The sequence below is a fragment of the Schistocerca serialis genome, chromosome 4 (assembly GCF_023864345.2).
Source record: "Schistocerca serialis cubense isolate TAMUIC-IGC-003099 chromosome 4, iqSchSeri2.2, whole genome shotgun sequence".
Classification (NCBI taxonomy): Eukaryota; Metazoa; Arthropoda; class Insecta; order Orthoptera; family Acrididae; genus Schistocerca; species Schistocerca serialis.
The window spans coordinates 318,422,763-318,438,588 of record NC_064641.1 but is presented as its reverse complement, the minus strand read 5'-3'; positions in this window follow the sequence as shown (position 1 = coordinate 318,438,588).

Below are 15,826 nucleotides of genomic sequence, written 5' to 3'. Positions count from 1 at the left end.
CGCAGGGGGTATTTCGCCTTGAAACAGGTGAAATATACTCTTATAGAAAATCTTGGTTCGAATCGGGAGTCTTATTTTAACATTAACAGTGACTGTCGTTTCGACTATGTGACAGGGTCCATGGTACTGTGGGACTAACTTCTTTGTTTCTTCACTTCGGAAAGTGAGTTTTAGGTAACGTAATCCAGACGCCATATCCCTTTCACCCTTTTAGTAAATTTGCGAACAGAGGATACTTCCTCCTCCTTGACATCAAAAAGTGACGGCATTTTCCGACCAGAAACGACCCCATATGGCGGAAGACATGTCTTTTTGCGGATTTTCGAAATTTCCGCACTTCACTTACAACATACTGCAATTTCTTTTTTTTTTCATTCATCAATCTTCTGACTGGTTTATGGGGCTCGCTACGATTGCCCCCTCTGTACCCGTCTCTTCTTACCAGAGTACCACTTACAGCCTACCGCCCTCATTATTTGCTCGATGTATTCGTATCCCTGTCTTCTTATAAATTTTGTACCCTCTGTAGCTTCCTCTAGTACGTGGAAGATATTTCCTGATCTCTTAACAGATGTCTTATCATCCTGTCCCTTCTTCTACTTACTGTTTTCCATATATTCCTTTCCTTGTCGGTTCTGCGGAGAACTTCCTGATTTCTTATTTTGTTAGTGCACATAATTTTCAAGCTGCAGCACCACATCTCAAATGCTTAGATTCCCATATTCTCCAGTTTTCCCACTCTCCATGATTCACTACCACACAAATTAGTGGTCCAAAGTGATATTCTCAGAAATTTATTCCTCACAGTAAGGCCTCTGTTTGATACTAGTAGACTTTTCTTGGGCAGGAATGCTCTCTTTGCCTGTGCTAGTTTGTAGTTTTTTCCTCTTTGCTCCGTCTATCAAGGGTTGCTTTGCTGCCTAGTTAGCAGAATTCCTTAACTGCCTCTACTACGTGATCCCATATTCTGATCTTAAGTTTCTCGCTGTTCTTATTTTTGATACTTCTCATAACATCCGTCTTCGTTTGATTTACTTTCACTGTCAATCCGTATTCTGTCCTTTGATTAACTCTCATTACCAATCCATATTCTGTACTCATTTGACTGTTCATTCTAATCAAAAAAATCCCGTAATTCTTCCACACTTTCGCCTAGGATAGCAATGTCATCAGCGAATCTTATTATTGATATCCTCCCAATTTGAATATTGATCCCACTTTTGATTCTCTCTTCTAAATCCGCCATTGCTTCTTCGATGTACTTATTGAACAACAGGGGCGAAGACTGCATCCCTGAATTTCTCTCTTTTTAATGCGAGCACTTCGTTCTTAGTCTTCCAGTCTTATTGTTCCCTCTCGTTTCTTGTACATATTGTGTATTACCCGTATTGCTTTTCCTTATTTTTCTCTGAATTTTGAACTTCTTGTACAAATTACATTGCCGAACGCTTTTTCCAGGGTGACGTCCTATGAACGTATCTTGATTTTTCTTCAATCTTTTGCCCATTAAGGACCGCAACGTCAGAACTGCCTGTATGGTGCCTTTATCTCTCCTAAATCCAAACTAATCGTCATCTAACACATCCTCAATTTTCGTTTACATTATTCTGTATGTTACTCTTGTTAGCAAATGTGGATGCATGAGTTGTTAAGCTGATTGTGCGTTGATTCTCGCACTTTTCAGCTGTTGCTGTCTTCGAAATTGTGTGGATGATGTTTTTCCGAAAGTCTACTGGTAAATGGCCAATCTTATACTGGCTACACATTAAACGAATAATCGTTTCGTTGCCACTGCCACAAATGGTTTTAGAAATTCTCACTGTTATCTGTTCCCTGTACCTTTTTTGATCTTAAGTCATCCAAAGTTCTTTTAAATTCCGACTCTTATACTGGACTGCAAATATCTTTTCTGTTGACTCATGTTTCTATCTTTTGTGAAGTCATCAAACTCCTCTTTCCCCTCATAAAGGCTTTCAGTGTATTCTTTCCGCCTATCAACATCTACATCGATACTCTAGAAGCCACCGTACGGTGCCTGACGAGGGGTACCATGTACCACTCTAATCATTCCCTCTCCTGTTCCACTCTCAAAGAGAGTGGGAAAAACGACTATCTATATTCCTCCGTATGAGCCCTACTTTCTCGTATACCATATCTCGGTCCGTAATCGCAATGTATGTTGCCGACTGTAGAATCGTTCGGCATTCAGGATCAAATGCCGGTTCTCTAAATTTTCTCCATTGTGTCCCTCAAAAAGAACGTCGCCTTCCCTCCAGAGATTTCTATTTGAGTTCCCGAAGGATCTCCGTAACACTTACGTGTTGTTCGAACCTGGCAGTAGCAAATATAGCAGACCGCCTCTGAATTGCTTCAATGTCCTTCTTCAATCAGATTTGGTACGGATCCCAAACACTCGAGCAGTACTCAAGAATAGGCCGCACCAGCGTCCTGTGTATGGTCTCCTTTAAATGTGAACCACATTTTCCTAAAATTTTCCCAATAAACCGAAGTCGTCCATTGGCCTTCCCTATCACAGTTCTCCAATGCTCGTTCCATTTCATATCTGTTTACAACGTTACGACCAGATATTTAAACGACTTCGCTGTGTCAAGCATGACATTACTAATACTGTACCCGAAAATTACACCTTTGTTCTTCCTATCGTACCTTCGTTAACAGCCTGCAGTGGGGCAACGTGTCTACTGATTTCCGGAAATGTAGAAATATGGAATCTGCCTGTTGCCCTTCGCCCATATTTCGCAGTTTATCAGGTGAGAAAAATGCAATCTGAGTTCTGCACGAGCTTCGGCTCTCTCCTCTGCATTTAACAGTGGAATTCCCATTGTATTCTTAATGATACCGCCCTTCCTCTTAATTTCACCAAAGATTGTTTTGATTTATCTATATGCTGAGTCAGTCTTTCCCAGAAAAATTTCTTTTTCGATTTCTTCACAGTTTTATGTAGTTATTTCGCCTTAGCTTCCCTGAACTTCCCATTTATTTCATTCCGAAGTGATCTGAAAGTCAGAATTCACTGACGTTTCTGTACTTTCTTCTTTCGTCGAGGAACTGAAGTATTTCATCTGTTACATATTGTTTCTTTGCAGTTACCTTCCTTGCACTTATGGTTTTGTTTCCAGCTTCTGTGATTGTCCTTCCTAGAGATGTCCGTTCGCCTTCCACTGAACTGCCTACTGTGCTGTTCATTGGAGCATTATCTGTAGTTTCAGAGAACTTCAAGCGTCTCTCTTCATTTCATACTACTTCCTTATCCCACTTCTTGGCGGATTGATTGTTTCTGGCTAGTCTCTTAAACTTCGGCCTACTCTGCATCGGTACTAAATAGTAACCAGATTCTACGTCTACTCCTCGGTAAGCCTTACGTTCCAATATCTGATATCGGAATCCCCTGCCTGAGCATGACGTAATCTAAATGAAGTCTTCCAGTATGTCCTGGCCTTTTCCAACTATCCAACTGATTCTTGAACAGTGTTCGCTATTATTATCTGAAACTGATTGCAGATCTCAATTAGCCTTTCTGCTATCTCTTACCAACTACCGAGTTCATATTCTTCCGTAGCCCTACTTCTACACCTTCCGCCACAACCGCATTTCAATTTCCCATAAATATTAGATTTTCATCTCCTTTTATGGACTGAATTAGCCTTTCAACATCCTGATATATCTCGTTGTTTTGATATTCTGCTTGCAGCGTCGGCACATGTACCTCAACTATTGTTGCTGGTGTTGATTTGCTGTCGATTCTGGTGATAACCACTCCATCTCTGCCCTACTTTCCCATTCGTAACGAATTCTAGTTGTATTATACCATTGTCAGCTGTTGCTGATGTTACCTTACACACATCTGGTCAATAACCCTTGTCTTCTCTCCATTTCACTTCACTGACACCTCCCTCCCCCCCCCCCCCCCTATTTATAGACTGACCCTTAGCATTTCCCTTTCCAGATTTTCTAGCTTTCCTACCACATTCAAACTTCTGACATTCTATGCTGCGTCTCGTAGAACGTTGGCTTTGCTTTGCTTATTCAATCATTTTCTCATGGTCGTCTCCCCTTGGCAGTCCCCACCAGGAAATCAGAATGGGTATTAATCTGGAATCTGTTGCCAATGGAGAAATCATCATGACACTTATCCAATTACAGGCCACATTTTTTTTTTTGTGGTTTTAGGGCGCACAACTTCAATGGTCATTAGCGCCCTTACTACGTTAAGAATGCACCACGAGGCACAAGTTTAAAACAACAACTAAAAGGGAAAACACGATAAAAGACAGACTGATAGGCAGAGGATTAAAAAACAGCATCATCAAATGTCCTTAGAGAAGTGTGTCAAATTGATAAAACGAAGGACACGAGCAGCTGCTCGTGGGTCATCTGCTAGAATGGCATCTAAAGCACATGGCAGGTTAAGATTGAGACGCAGTGTGTTGAAATCCGGACAGGACAGTAAAATGTGGCGGACCGTCAGCAATTGCCCACATGGGCAGAACGGCGCCGGCGCAGCCGTCAGCAGATGGCGATGGCTGAACCGGCAGTGTCCAATGCGTAACCGGGCCAAAACGACCTCCTCCCGCCGAGAAGGGCGGGAGGAGGACGCCCAAGCCGCGGGAAGAGGTTTCAAGGCCCGAAGCTTGTTGTCTAAGTGCAGCCCAATCGGCATGCCACAGCGATAAAATGCGCCGACAAATGACCCTGCTACAGTCTGAGGAAGGGACACAACAAGAAGCTGTCCGAGGCTGGAGGACCGCAGCCTTGGCCGCGGCATCTGCAGCTTCGTTCCCAGGGATACCGACATGGCCAGGGACCCACATAAAGCTAACCGGAGAACCGACGTCCACCAGCTGCTGAAGAGAGCGTTGGATCCGGTGCACGAAAGGATCAACTGGATACGGATCACTGAGGCTCTGGATGGCGCTCAGGGAATCGGAGCAGATGACATAAGCAGAATGTCGGTGGCGGCAGATGTAAAGAACAGCCTGGTAGAGGGCAAAGAGCTCAGCTGTGAAGACCGAACAATGGCCATGGAGCAGGTATTTGAAACTTTGTGCCCCGACAATAAAAGAACACCCGACCCCGTCATTGGTATTTGAGCCATCTGTATAAATGAAGGTCCGATTGATGAACTTTGAACGAAGTACAACAATACGGGAGTGGTAGACCGAACCGGGGGTAACCTCTTTTGGGAGCGAGCTGAGGTCAAGGTGAACGCGGACCTGAGCCTGGAGCCAAGGTGGCGTGTGGCTCTCGCCCACTCGAAAGGTTGCAGGGAGTGAAAAATTAAGGTGTTGAAGGAGGCGACGAAAGCGAACTCCAGGGGGTAGCAGGGCAGAGATATACAACCCGTATTGACGGTCGAGAGAGTCGTCAAAAAAGGAGCGATAAGACGGTTGGTCGGGCATTGACAGTAGCCGACAGGCATACCAACAAAGCAGTATATCGCGCCGGTAGGTGAGTGGCAATTCGCCAGCGTCAGCATGAAGACACTCTACGGGACTAGTATAAAACGCTCCGATCGCAAGTCGTAAACCCCAATGTTGTATGGAGTTGAGGCGGCGTAAGATGGATGGCCATGCAGAGGAGTATACGAAGCTCCCATAATCCAGCTTGGAGCGGACGATCGACCGATATAGACGAAACAGGACGGTTCGATCCGCTCCCCACGACATACCACTGAGAACACGGAGGACATTTAAAGAACGGGTACAACGGGCAGCCAAATATGACACATGTGGAGACCAGCTAAGTTTCCTGTCAAATGTAAGACCTAAAAATTTTGTTGTCTCCACGATTGGGAGAGCAACGGGACCGAGTCGTAAGGACGGTGGGAGAAACTCTTTGTAGCGCCAGACGTTAATACAGACCGTCTTCTCGGCAGAAAAACGGAAGCCATTGGCGACACTCCAGGAGTAAAGACGGTCAAGAGAACGCTGAAGACAGCGCTCCAGGACACGTGTACACTGCGCGCTGCAATAGATGGTAAAATCGTCCACGAAAAGGGAGCCTGATACATCAGCTGGGAGGCAATCCATTATTGCATTGATCGCGATGGCGAAGAGAGCGACGCTCAAAACTGAGCCCTGTGGCACCCCATTCTCCTGGCAAAAGGTGTCTGACAGGACAGAACCCACACGTACCCGAACCGTCGATCCATTAAAAAAGAACGAATAAAAAGAGGGAGGCGACCGCGAAGGCCCCAAGTATGCATGGTGCGGAGAATGCCCGCCCTCCAACAGGTGTCGTAAGCCTTCTCCAAATCAAAGAACACAGCCGCAGTCGGGCGCTTCCGCAAGAAGTTATTCATAATGAAGGTCGACAAGGTAACCAGATGGTCAACAGCAGAGCGGCGCCCACGAAATCCACATTGTACATTGGTAAGTAGGCGTCGAGACTCGAGCAGCCAAACCAATCGAGAGTTAACCATTCGCTCCATCACTTTACAGACACAGCTGGTAAGCGAGATGGGTCGATAACTGGAAGGCAAGTGCTTGTCCTTCCCTGGCTTAGGAATCGGGACAACAATAGACTCGCACCAGCATGCGGGAACATGTCCCTCAATCCAGATGCGATTGTAAGTACGAAGAAGAAAACCTTTACCCTCAGGAGAAAGGTTCTTCAGCATCTGAATATGAATAGAATCAGGCCCTGGAGCGGAGGACCGTGATCGGCCAAGTGCGTTTTCGAGTTCCCGCATGGTGAATGGGGCATTATAACTTTCACGATTCGAGGAGCGGAAGTTAGGTGGCCTAGCCTCCTCTGCCTGTTTGCGGGGGAGGAAGGCAGGGTGGTAATGAGCGGAGCTCGAAACCTCGGCGAAAAAGCGGCCGAAGGCATTGGAGACATCCTCAGGGGCCACAAGGACGTCATTCGCGACCGTCAAGCCAGAAACTGGTGAGTGGACCTTAGTGCCAGATAGCCGGCGCAGGCCACCCCAGACAACAGAAGGAGGAGTAAAACTGTTGAAGGTGCTTGTGAAAGCAGCCCAGCTGGCTTTCTTGCTTTCTTTAATAATACGACGACACTGAGCACGTAATCATTTATAATTGATACAATTCGCCACTGTAGGATGGCGTTTAAAGGTGCGTAAAGCACGTCGACGAGCACGTAAAGCGTCTCTACATGCTGCAGTCCACCAGGGGACCGGTACGCGACGTGGAGAAGAAGTAGGGTGAGGGATGGAATATTCAGCAGCAGGGAGAATGACTTCCGTGAGGTGTGCGACCTGACGATCGCAGCTTGTGAAGGTTTGATCCTGAAAGGTCGCCCTGGAAGAGAAGAGCCCCCAGTCTGCCTTGGAGATGGTCCAACTAGAGGAGCATGGAGAGGGGGTATGCTGCAGGAGATGGATAACACACAGGAAGTGGTCGCTCGAATATGTATCAGAAAGTGCATACCACTCAAACCGGCGTGCAAGTTGGGGAGTACATATAGAAAGGTCTAAATGGGAATAGGTGTGAGATGTGTCCGAAAGAAAAGTACGGACGCCAGTATTGAGGCAGACAAGGTTGAGCTGGTTGAAAAGGTCTGCTAACAGGGAGCCCCTCGGGCAGGATGCTGGAGAGCCCCAAAGGGGATGGTGGGCATTGAAGTCTCCAGTTAACAAAAATGGTGCAGGTAGCTGAGCAATAAGTTGCATCATGTCTGCCCTGGTAACGGCAGATGACGATGGAGTGTAAATGGTACAAATGGAAAATGTAAAAGTGGGGAGAGTAATGCGGATGGCAACTGCCTGCAGGCTGGTGTGCAACGTGATGGGATCATAGTAAATATCATCCCGGACCAGCAACATAACCCCTCCATGAGCCGGGATAACTACCACAGGGGGTAGGTCAAAACGCACAGAGGTGTAGTGTGCCAAGGCAATTTGATTGCATGGGCGTAGCTTCGTTTCCTGGAGGGCTGCGACGAGCGGACGGTGCAAGCGGAGCAGCAACTTCAAGTCCTCTCGATTGGAGCGAATGCTGCGAATATTCCAGTGAATAAGTGCCATCGTAAGAAAAGGAAGATAAAAGAAGGGGTCACCTCGAAGGCCGCGGAGGGCCTGGCTTCGAGCGAGCACTGCCGCCGCTATCAGTAGGCGGACCGTCTTCGTCCATTGGGTCTATAGGTTCATCGGCCATCTTGGGAAGATGGCCGGGAGGGGGAGCTTCCTCCGCCGGTGAACGGCCAGATGTTCGGCTACCAGCGGTGCGGCCAGGCGAAACGGATGACAGCCTGGGGCGGCAACCGCTGGGTGGCGCAGGAGAAGAAATGCGCCGTGGCGGAGAAGGAGAACTGTGCTTCGTAGGAGCCTTCTTGGAAGGACGTTTGGTGGAAGTACCGGTCGAAGGCTGGGAGGTCGAGGTACGTAGGAAGTCCGCACGGGACGGTTCCTTCTTAAAGGCCCGTGCATCTGACTTCTGGGTCTTCATCTTGGCAGTAGCTGATGAAGGTGCTTGTGTCTGAGGGGTGACGGGAGGAAGAGGAGACGTCGACCGGGCGATCTTAGCACTGGCCGAACGGACGACCGTGGTGCTGAAGGTCAGATCGCATGTCTGGGTTGCCACCTCCCTGGTAGTCCGAGGAGAGGCGAGGACAGTACTGTATTTCCCCGCTGGGAGCAGCGTGGGCTTCCTACTGGCCAATAGCTTGCGAGCAGCCGAGGTGGACACTTTCTCTTTGACCCGAATTTCTTGGATACAGCGTTCTTCCTTATAGACAGGACAGTCGCGGGAGGATGCGGCATGGTCACCCTGACAGTTCACACAACGAGGAGACGGAGGTGGACAGTCACCCTCATGGGCATCCCTGCCACAAGTGACACATTTAACCGCATTGGAACAAGACTGTCGAGTGTGATTGAAACGCTGACACTGGTAACAGCGCGTAGGTGTCGGGACATAGGGGCCAACAGAAATAACCTCGTAGCCCGCCTTGATGCGCGATGGCAGCTTAACACTATCGAAGGTCAAGAAAAGTGTCCGGGGCGGTACAAGGTCATTGTTGACCTTTTTCATGACCCTATGGACAGCCGTCACGCCCTGCTAAGCGAGGAAAGATCGAATCTCCTCGTCAGTCAGTCCGTCGAGGGAGCTAGTATAGACCACACCACGAGACGAATTCAAAGTTCGGTGAGCCTCCACCCGCACAGGGAACGTGTACAGGAGTGTGGCCTGAAGCAGTTTTTGTGCCTGAAAGGCGCTCTCAGTTTCTAGTAATAAGGTACCGTTACGCAACCTGGTACAAGATTTGACAGATCCGGCTATGGCATCTACACCCTTCTGGATAACGAAAGGGTTGACAGAGGAAAAATCCTTTCCGTCCTCAGATCGAGAAACGACGAGGAACTGTGGGGCAGGCGGTAGTACTTTTGTCACTGATGGCTGGTCACATTTCCGTTTTTGGGCAGAAGTCGAGACAGATGGAGTGAAATCCATTGCGGAGGAATCCCCAATGATTGCCAGCGTCTCCGATGGCGCGCTCCTTCCTTGTGGGGACCCTCTCAGAGGGCACTCCCGCCTTAGGTGAATGTTTACACCTCAGGTCACACCTCCCGAGAACCAGACGGAGGGACCAACCGGCATGGTCAGAAGGTATCAGCTCAGGCAATCACCCCCCCCCGGGCCTGGCCTTTACCAGGGGGTACGCGCGTGCCTTACATGTCTACCCAGGGTGGGGAATTACGCGTTACCCCATCACCGGCTACGCGTGCGAACGCGTGGGTCGGCCTTCAGGCACGCACAGGGAGGAAGGAAGAAGAGGAAAAGGAGGAGAGAGAGGGAGGGAGAGGACAGACTGTCTCAAACGCCGAGGCGGAGACCAGAGAAGGCAAGGAGAAGAAGGCAATGAGAAGGCAAGGAGAAGAAGGCAATGAGAAGGCAAGGAGAAGAAGGCAAGGGAAAGAGTAAGGAAGACAGTGAGGTGGTAAAGAGCAAAGAAAGGATCCAACCAAAGGAAGGAAGAAACGAGAAGTGAAAAACCAAAAAGACCACAAATATAGGTCGTGAAACCGTCCGTCTCCGGACGCAGGCGCTAACTACCCCCTTGAGGGGGATGGACTCCTTTTAGTCGCCTCTTACGACAGGCAGGAATACCTCGGGCCTATTCTAACCCCCAAACCAGCAGGGGGACATGCCACATGTCCTGTGGATACACGTTATGTGTCTTCAATGGAATAGTTTCCATTGCCATCCTAATGCTGCTAGAGGTAGGTTCCACCTCAAGGACAAGAAAGTGTCGTGAACTTCCGTTCGCTCCTCCACCCTCTTTGAAAAGGCCGTGAGGAGGGTGATTCCTTACACCCGAAGTCTAATCATTGCTAATGATTTTTCTTCAAAATTTAACCATTGGCGAAGTTCGAAATTGGGACCGAGGACTTCTCATTACCAGTCAAAGACATTACACCTCACTTGGACCACAGGTGCAAGGGGTGTCCCAATAATTGTGTCTACTACTTGCACAGTTCTTAGCATTTTACTCATGGTTGGTCTCCCATTCGTCTACGGTGAAGAGCACTAGTTCCTAGCTTCGACAAAGCTATTTAAACGATTCAGACGTAAATTTTGTGCCTTGGTCTGTTATTACACCTTCTGATGAGCCGAATTTCAATAGCCAATGGTTAAAGAAAGCCTGAGCCACTGTGTGTTACTGTTGGATTGATAGGGCGATCATGGCTAAGTAACGTAAGAAATGTTCAGTTATAGTTAACACCTATCGGTTTCCTGCTGATGTTTATGGAAATGGGTGAAGGACGTCATCACCGATCCCTTGAAAAGGTTTCTGTCCCTCAGGCAGTTTTTACAATGGGCTTTGCTGTCGATTAACCTAGGCTCTTTGAGCGCAAGCGATGCAGTTCTTTATGTAGCGATCAACATATTGTTTCCTCTGCATCCACCTGTAATCTTCCGCATTACGGTATTCCCCGTCTCGTCGTTCACCGTGGGCGCTAAGATGATATCATGGAATTGCTCAGTACTTCGTCCTGTAACCAGGCTGGAACAACGATATGGCGACCGCATTGTTTTTGCTTGAAAGGCATTCCATTATCAGAACTGAACTGTGTGTTTTTGTTTACCCTTAACAAAAAATGGTTCAAATGGCTCTGAGCACTATAGGACTTAACATCTATGATCATCATTCCCCTAGAACTTAGAACTACTTAAACCTAACTAACCTAAGTACATCACACAACACACAGTCATCACGGGGCAGAGAAAATCCATGACCTCGCCGGGAATCGAGCACGGGAAGCGAGAACGCTACCGCACGACCACGAGCTGCAGACTTACCCTTACCAATCGAGGTCAGTGGCCTGAGCTCTGCGCCATGCGTCTATACTTATTCTGATGGAATCTACAGAAAGTACTTTGCTGCTTAATAGGTCAACGTTACCACGAGACTTGCCTGGACGATCCACTACCTCGAAATTGAATTCGCTAAGATTTAAGGACCAATGGAGTAGCCAACTGTTTTGATCCTTCGATCATAGAAGCCATTTTAGTGCTGTGTGATTTGTTATGAACTTAAGAGGCCTCACGTATTAGATAACGAAAATGCGTGACTCAAAAATTAGCGCCAGCATATTCTTTTATACAGTTCGATAGTTTTTCTTCTGCTTTATTCAGTTGCCTGGAAGCATAGGCCGTGGGGTATCCCATCCACCTCTTGGTTCAGAACATATCTGTAGGCACGTTTGACAAGACAAGATAAACTGGTTTTGATAATCTGAGAAAATTGAACAGGACTCGTGTTAGTAATTACTTCATTGAAACACTTCTTGACAATCTGAGTCCAGTTAAATGCTACACTGTTTTTAGCAAATGCAGAGGGATCTTGCTATCTCTGCTCATTTTGGAATGTACAATACTGGCCATTAAAATTGCTACACCACGAAGATGACGTGTTACAAACGCGAAATTTAACCGACAGCAAGAAGATGCTGTGATATGCAAATGATTAGCTTTCAGAGCATTCACACGAGGTTGGTGCCGGTGGCGACACGTACAACGTGCTGACATGAGGAAAGTTTCCAACCGATTTCTCATACACAAACAGCAGGTGACCGGCGTTGCCTGCTGAAACGTTGTGATGCCTTGTGTAAGGAGGAGAAATGCGTACAATCACGTTTCCGACTTTGATAAAGGTCGGATTGTAGCCTATCGCGATTGCGGTTTATCGTATCGCGACATTGCTGCTCGCGTTGGTCGAGATACAATGACTGCTAGCAGAATATGGAATCGGTGGGTTCAGGAGGGTAATACGGAACGTCCTGCTGGATCACAACGGCCTCGTATCACTAGCAGTCGAGATGAGAGGCATCTTATCCGCATGGCTGTAACGGATCGTGCAGTCACATCTCGATCCCTGAGTCAACAGATGGGGACGTTTGCAAGACAACAACCATCTGCACGAACAGTTCGACGTTTGCAGCAGCATAAACTATCAGCTCGGTTACCCTTGACGCTGCATCACAGACAGGAGCGCCTGTGATGGTGTACTCAACGACGAACCTGGGTGCACGAATGCCAAAACGTCATTTTTTCGGATGAATCCAGGTTCTATTTACAGCATCATGATGGTCGCATCCGTGTTTGGCGACATCGCGGTGAACGTACATTGGAAGCGTGTATTCGTCATCGCCATACTGGCGTATCACCCAGCGTGATGGTATCGGGTGCCATTGGTTACACGTCACGGTCACCTCTTGTTCGCATTGACGGCACTTTGAACAGTGGACGTTGCCTTTCAGATGTGTTACGACCCGTGGCTCTACCCTTCATTCGATCCCTGCGAAACCCTGCATTTCAGCAGGATACTGCACGACCGCATGTTGCAGGTCCTGTACGGGCCTTTCTGGATACAGAAAATGTTCGACTGCTGCCCTGGCCAGCACATTCTTCAAATTTCACACCAATTGAAAACGTCTGTTCAATGGTGGCCGAGCAACTGGCTCGTCACAATACGCCAGTCACTGCTCTTTATGAACTGAACTGTGGTATCGTGTTGAAGCTGCATGGGCAGCTGTACCTGTACACGCCATCCAAGCTCTGTCTGAATCAATGCCCAGGCGTATCAAGGCAGTTCTGGGTACTGATTTCTCAGGATCTATGCACTCAAATTTCGTGAAAATCTAATCACATGTCAGTTCTAGTATAATATATTTGTCCAATGAATACCCGTTTATCATCTGCATTTCTTCTTGGTGTAGCAATTTTAATGGCCAGTAGTGTATTTCTATAGAAATTCGCGATCCCTAGATATGTGGGCACTTCTTTTACCGTGCTAGGTGTTGAGAAATCTTTTATGGCATGCGTAAGACGTGGGTCGTTACGTACCCTGTCCTGGCCAATAACGTGACCTAATTAGCGGACCTCCTCCAATACAAAGTGACATTTTTCTACGCTGCACGCAACCATCCAAATACTTCCCACAGATGTATCATCTGCTCCTAGCATGTTCTTGGAGTGTATTGATACGTTGTCTTTCAATCTAGGCATTGCTTTGGTTTCGGGCGTCGTTGAACTCCGTCTCATAAACGATCGAAAGTAGCCGGCGTGTTCTTCAGACCAAAAGATATCCGACGATACTGGAAGTGTCCAAACGGGACCGAAAATCTTATCTTAGGTCTACCTTCTGGTGCTGCTTCTGACTGGTGATAGCCACTGCCTAAATCTAAGATGGTTAATTAACCACGCCGAAGATTATCAAATGTCTGTGATATTAGGCATAGGGTACGCATCAGTGACTGTCCGCAAATTTAGAAATCTGTAATCGCAGCAGAACCTATAAGCGTTTATCCCATCCGATGACTTCTTTGATAGAATTAGTACTGGGACTGACCAAGGGCGGATAGTCTATGAACTCCATTACTGCAGTGTCCGATAGAGGAGGACGCGGTATGATTTCTCGTATATTGGCGACACTTCTACCCTCAATGCACTCAAATCGTCATGTTCTCGTTGCGTCTGGTATTCTGTATTGAACTCCTAATTCACCCTCTAAATATCGAAGTTTGCTGCCCGTTTTGCTATTAAAAGACTCACCTCATCTGAACCAAAATTATCTGTACTGATGGGGGCAGCCCAACTACAATGCAGCCTTGTCACATACGACAAAATACATCGTACAAAACATTACGCGCTATCCAGTAGCTTGTCCTCCGGCAAGGGCTCCACCAAACACACGGTATTAATAGGCAGATTAGATCCTACGTTCATCCAGACGAGATTTCCTGTACCTTTCGGTATAGTGTCCTGCGAGTACAGTCTTGGAGAAGACGTACACAAGTTAAGTGTTTTGTCTTACGTCTCGGGTGTTCCTTGCAACAGTTCGGCTCTTTCAGCCGTAAAACCGAGATGAAACAATGTTCCGTCCTGCTCTACCGTTAGCTGCTGTAGACAGACATTAGTGTGGTGTTTACTCAGGGATTCCCAGCTCAGAATGATGTCGCAGCTAACGCCTACGGAAGGCAAAACTACCACATGTATTCGAAAGTCTCTCTCTCTCCCACATGGAGACTCAACAGTGTAGAAATAAGAGAATTCACACTTTTACCACCCACTCCTCTTAACCTAAAGCGAGGCGGGCTCAAGTTCACTGTAGTCAGGGCACTCTGGCTTGCCACGGACACCTGCGGAGTGTGCAACTACAAGTTACACTACCTTCCCTTTATAATGTTGAGTAAACAAAAGCCTGCCATTGATGTTACAGCGGGGTGTCACGTACTCCAACATAGTGGGAATTTCGTACAGTATTCATACCGCTCCCAGTACCGTTAAATGCAGAGGCACGAGTTTGACGCTGATTTCACGTCTATGCGCCTGTGGGCATTTCTGAACAGAGCGCCCGTCTGATACTGTGGTTTTGTACAGAAACGTTGAATGTGACCCAGAGCATCAGCACTTTAACATACAGTCTCCGGATTAAACACTATCCGCTTCTCCCTTGGTTTAGTTAAAGAATGAATTTCAGTCCACGCTATAGCTCAACTGCTTCGTCCAGGGTTCTCGGAAAATTTATGAGTACTTTCAGTGACATTTCGGACGGCAGGCCTCACAAAAAAGCATCAAGTGTGCATTATTCTGCCCCTTGTAAAATGATTTTATCGGAACCATCACCATTCCGTAATTCATACGTACTGACATTGATTTACCTGATTCGATCCATAAAACCCTCTCTTGACTCACCTTGCTTTTGCGCTGTATCAGTAATACTATAATGCCGTGAAGTATTCTTTCCGTAACGAATCACTAATCCTTCCTGGAAGACTGTGAATGACTGAGCATCTCGCAATTTTCCATTGCCTGGAATCCCCTTACAATTTTAAAGGAGGTAGACTTAACAGTTGTTCACTACTCCAGTTGACTACTTTCGCAGATGTACGCAAATTATCTATGAATACAAAAACACTTTCCCCAGATTTACGGGCAAACGATGCTACTAGTGAAGCCGTAAGAGCTTCAAGGATATTTGCAGACACTCCTGAAGATGATCCTTCCCCTCTTTCATATCTCCTGAGTTGTTACTTTCTTAGGGACAGCCATTTCTCTCAGCACTTCAAACACAAACCTGTAGTATAGACCTACACAACACAAGAGAAAAGGATAAACAGGAGGAGATAGCTATAAAAGCAAAGAAAAAAAAACTTGCTCTTACTTTAAAATTTGTGCTGAACGCCACTGCTGCTGCATCGCCTCCACTTCAAGGCTCCGTTGGACGATCATTCACTGGAGCACATATTCTGATGCCAATACTGCAACGGTTCGTCTTTAGGGTAGGAGTGAGAGAGCACTGCTGGAGACTGGCAATGGTGCGAGTGAAGAGGGCAGCC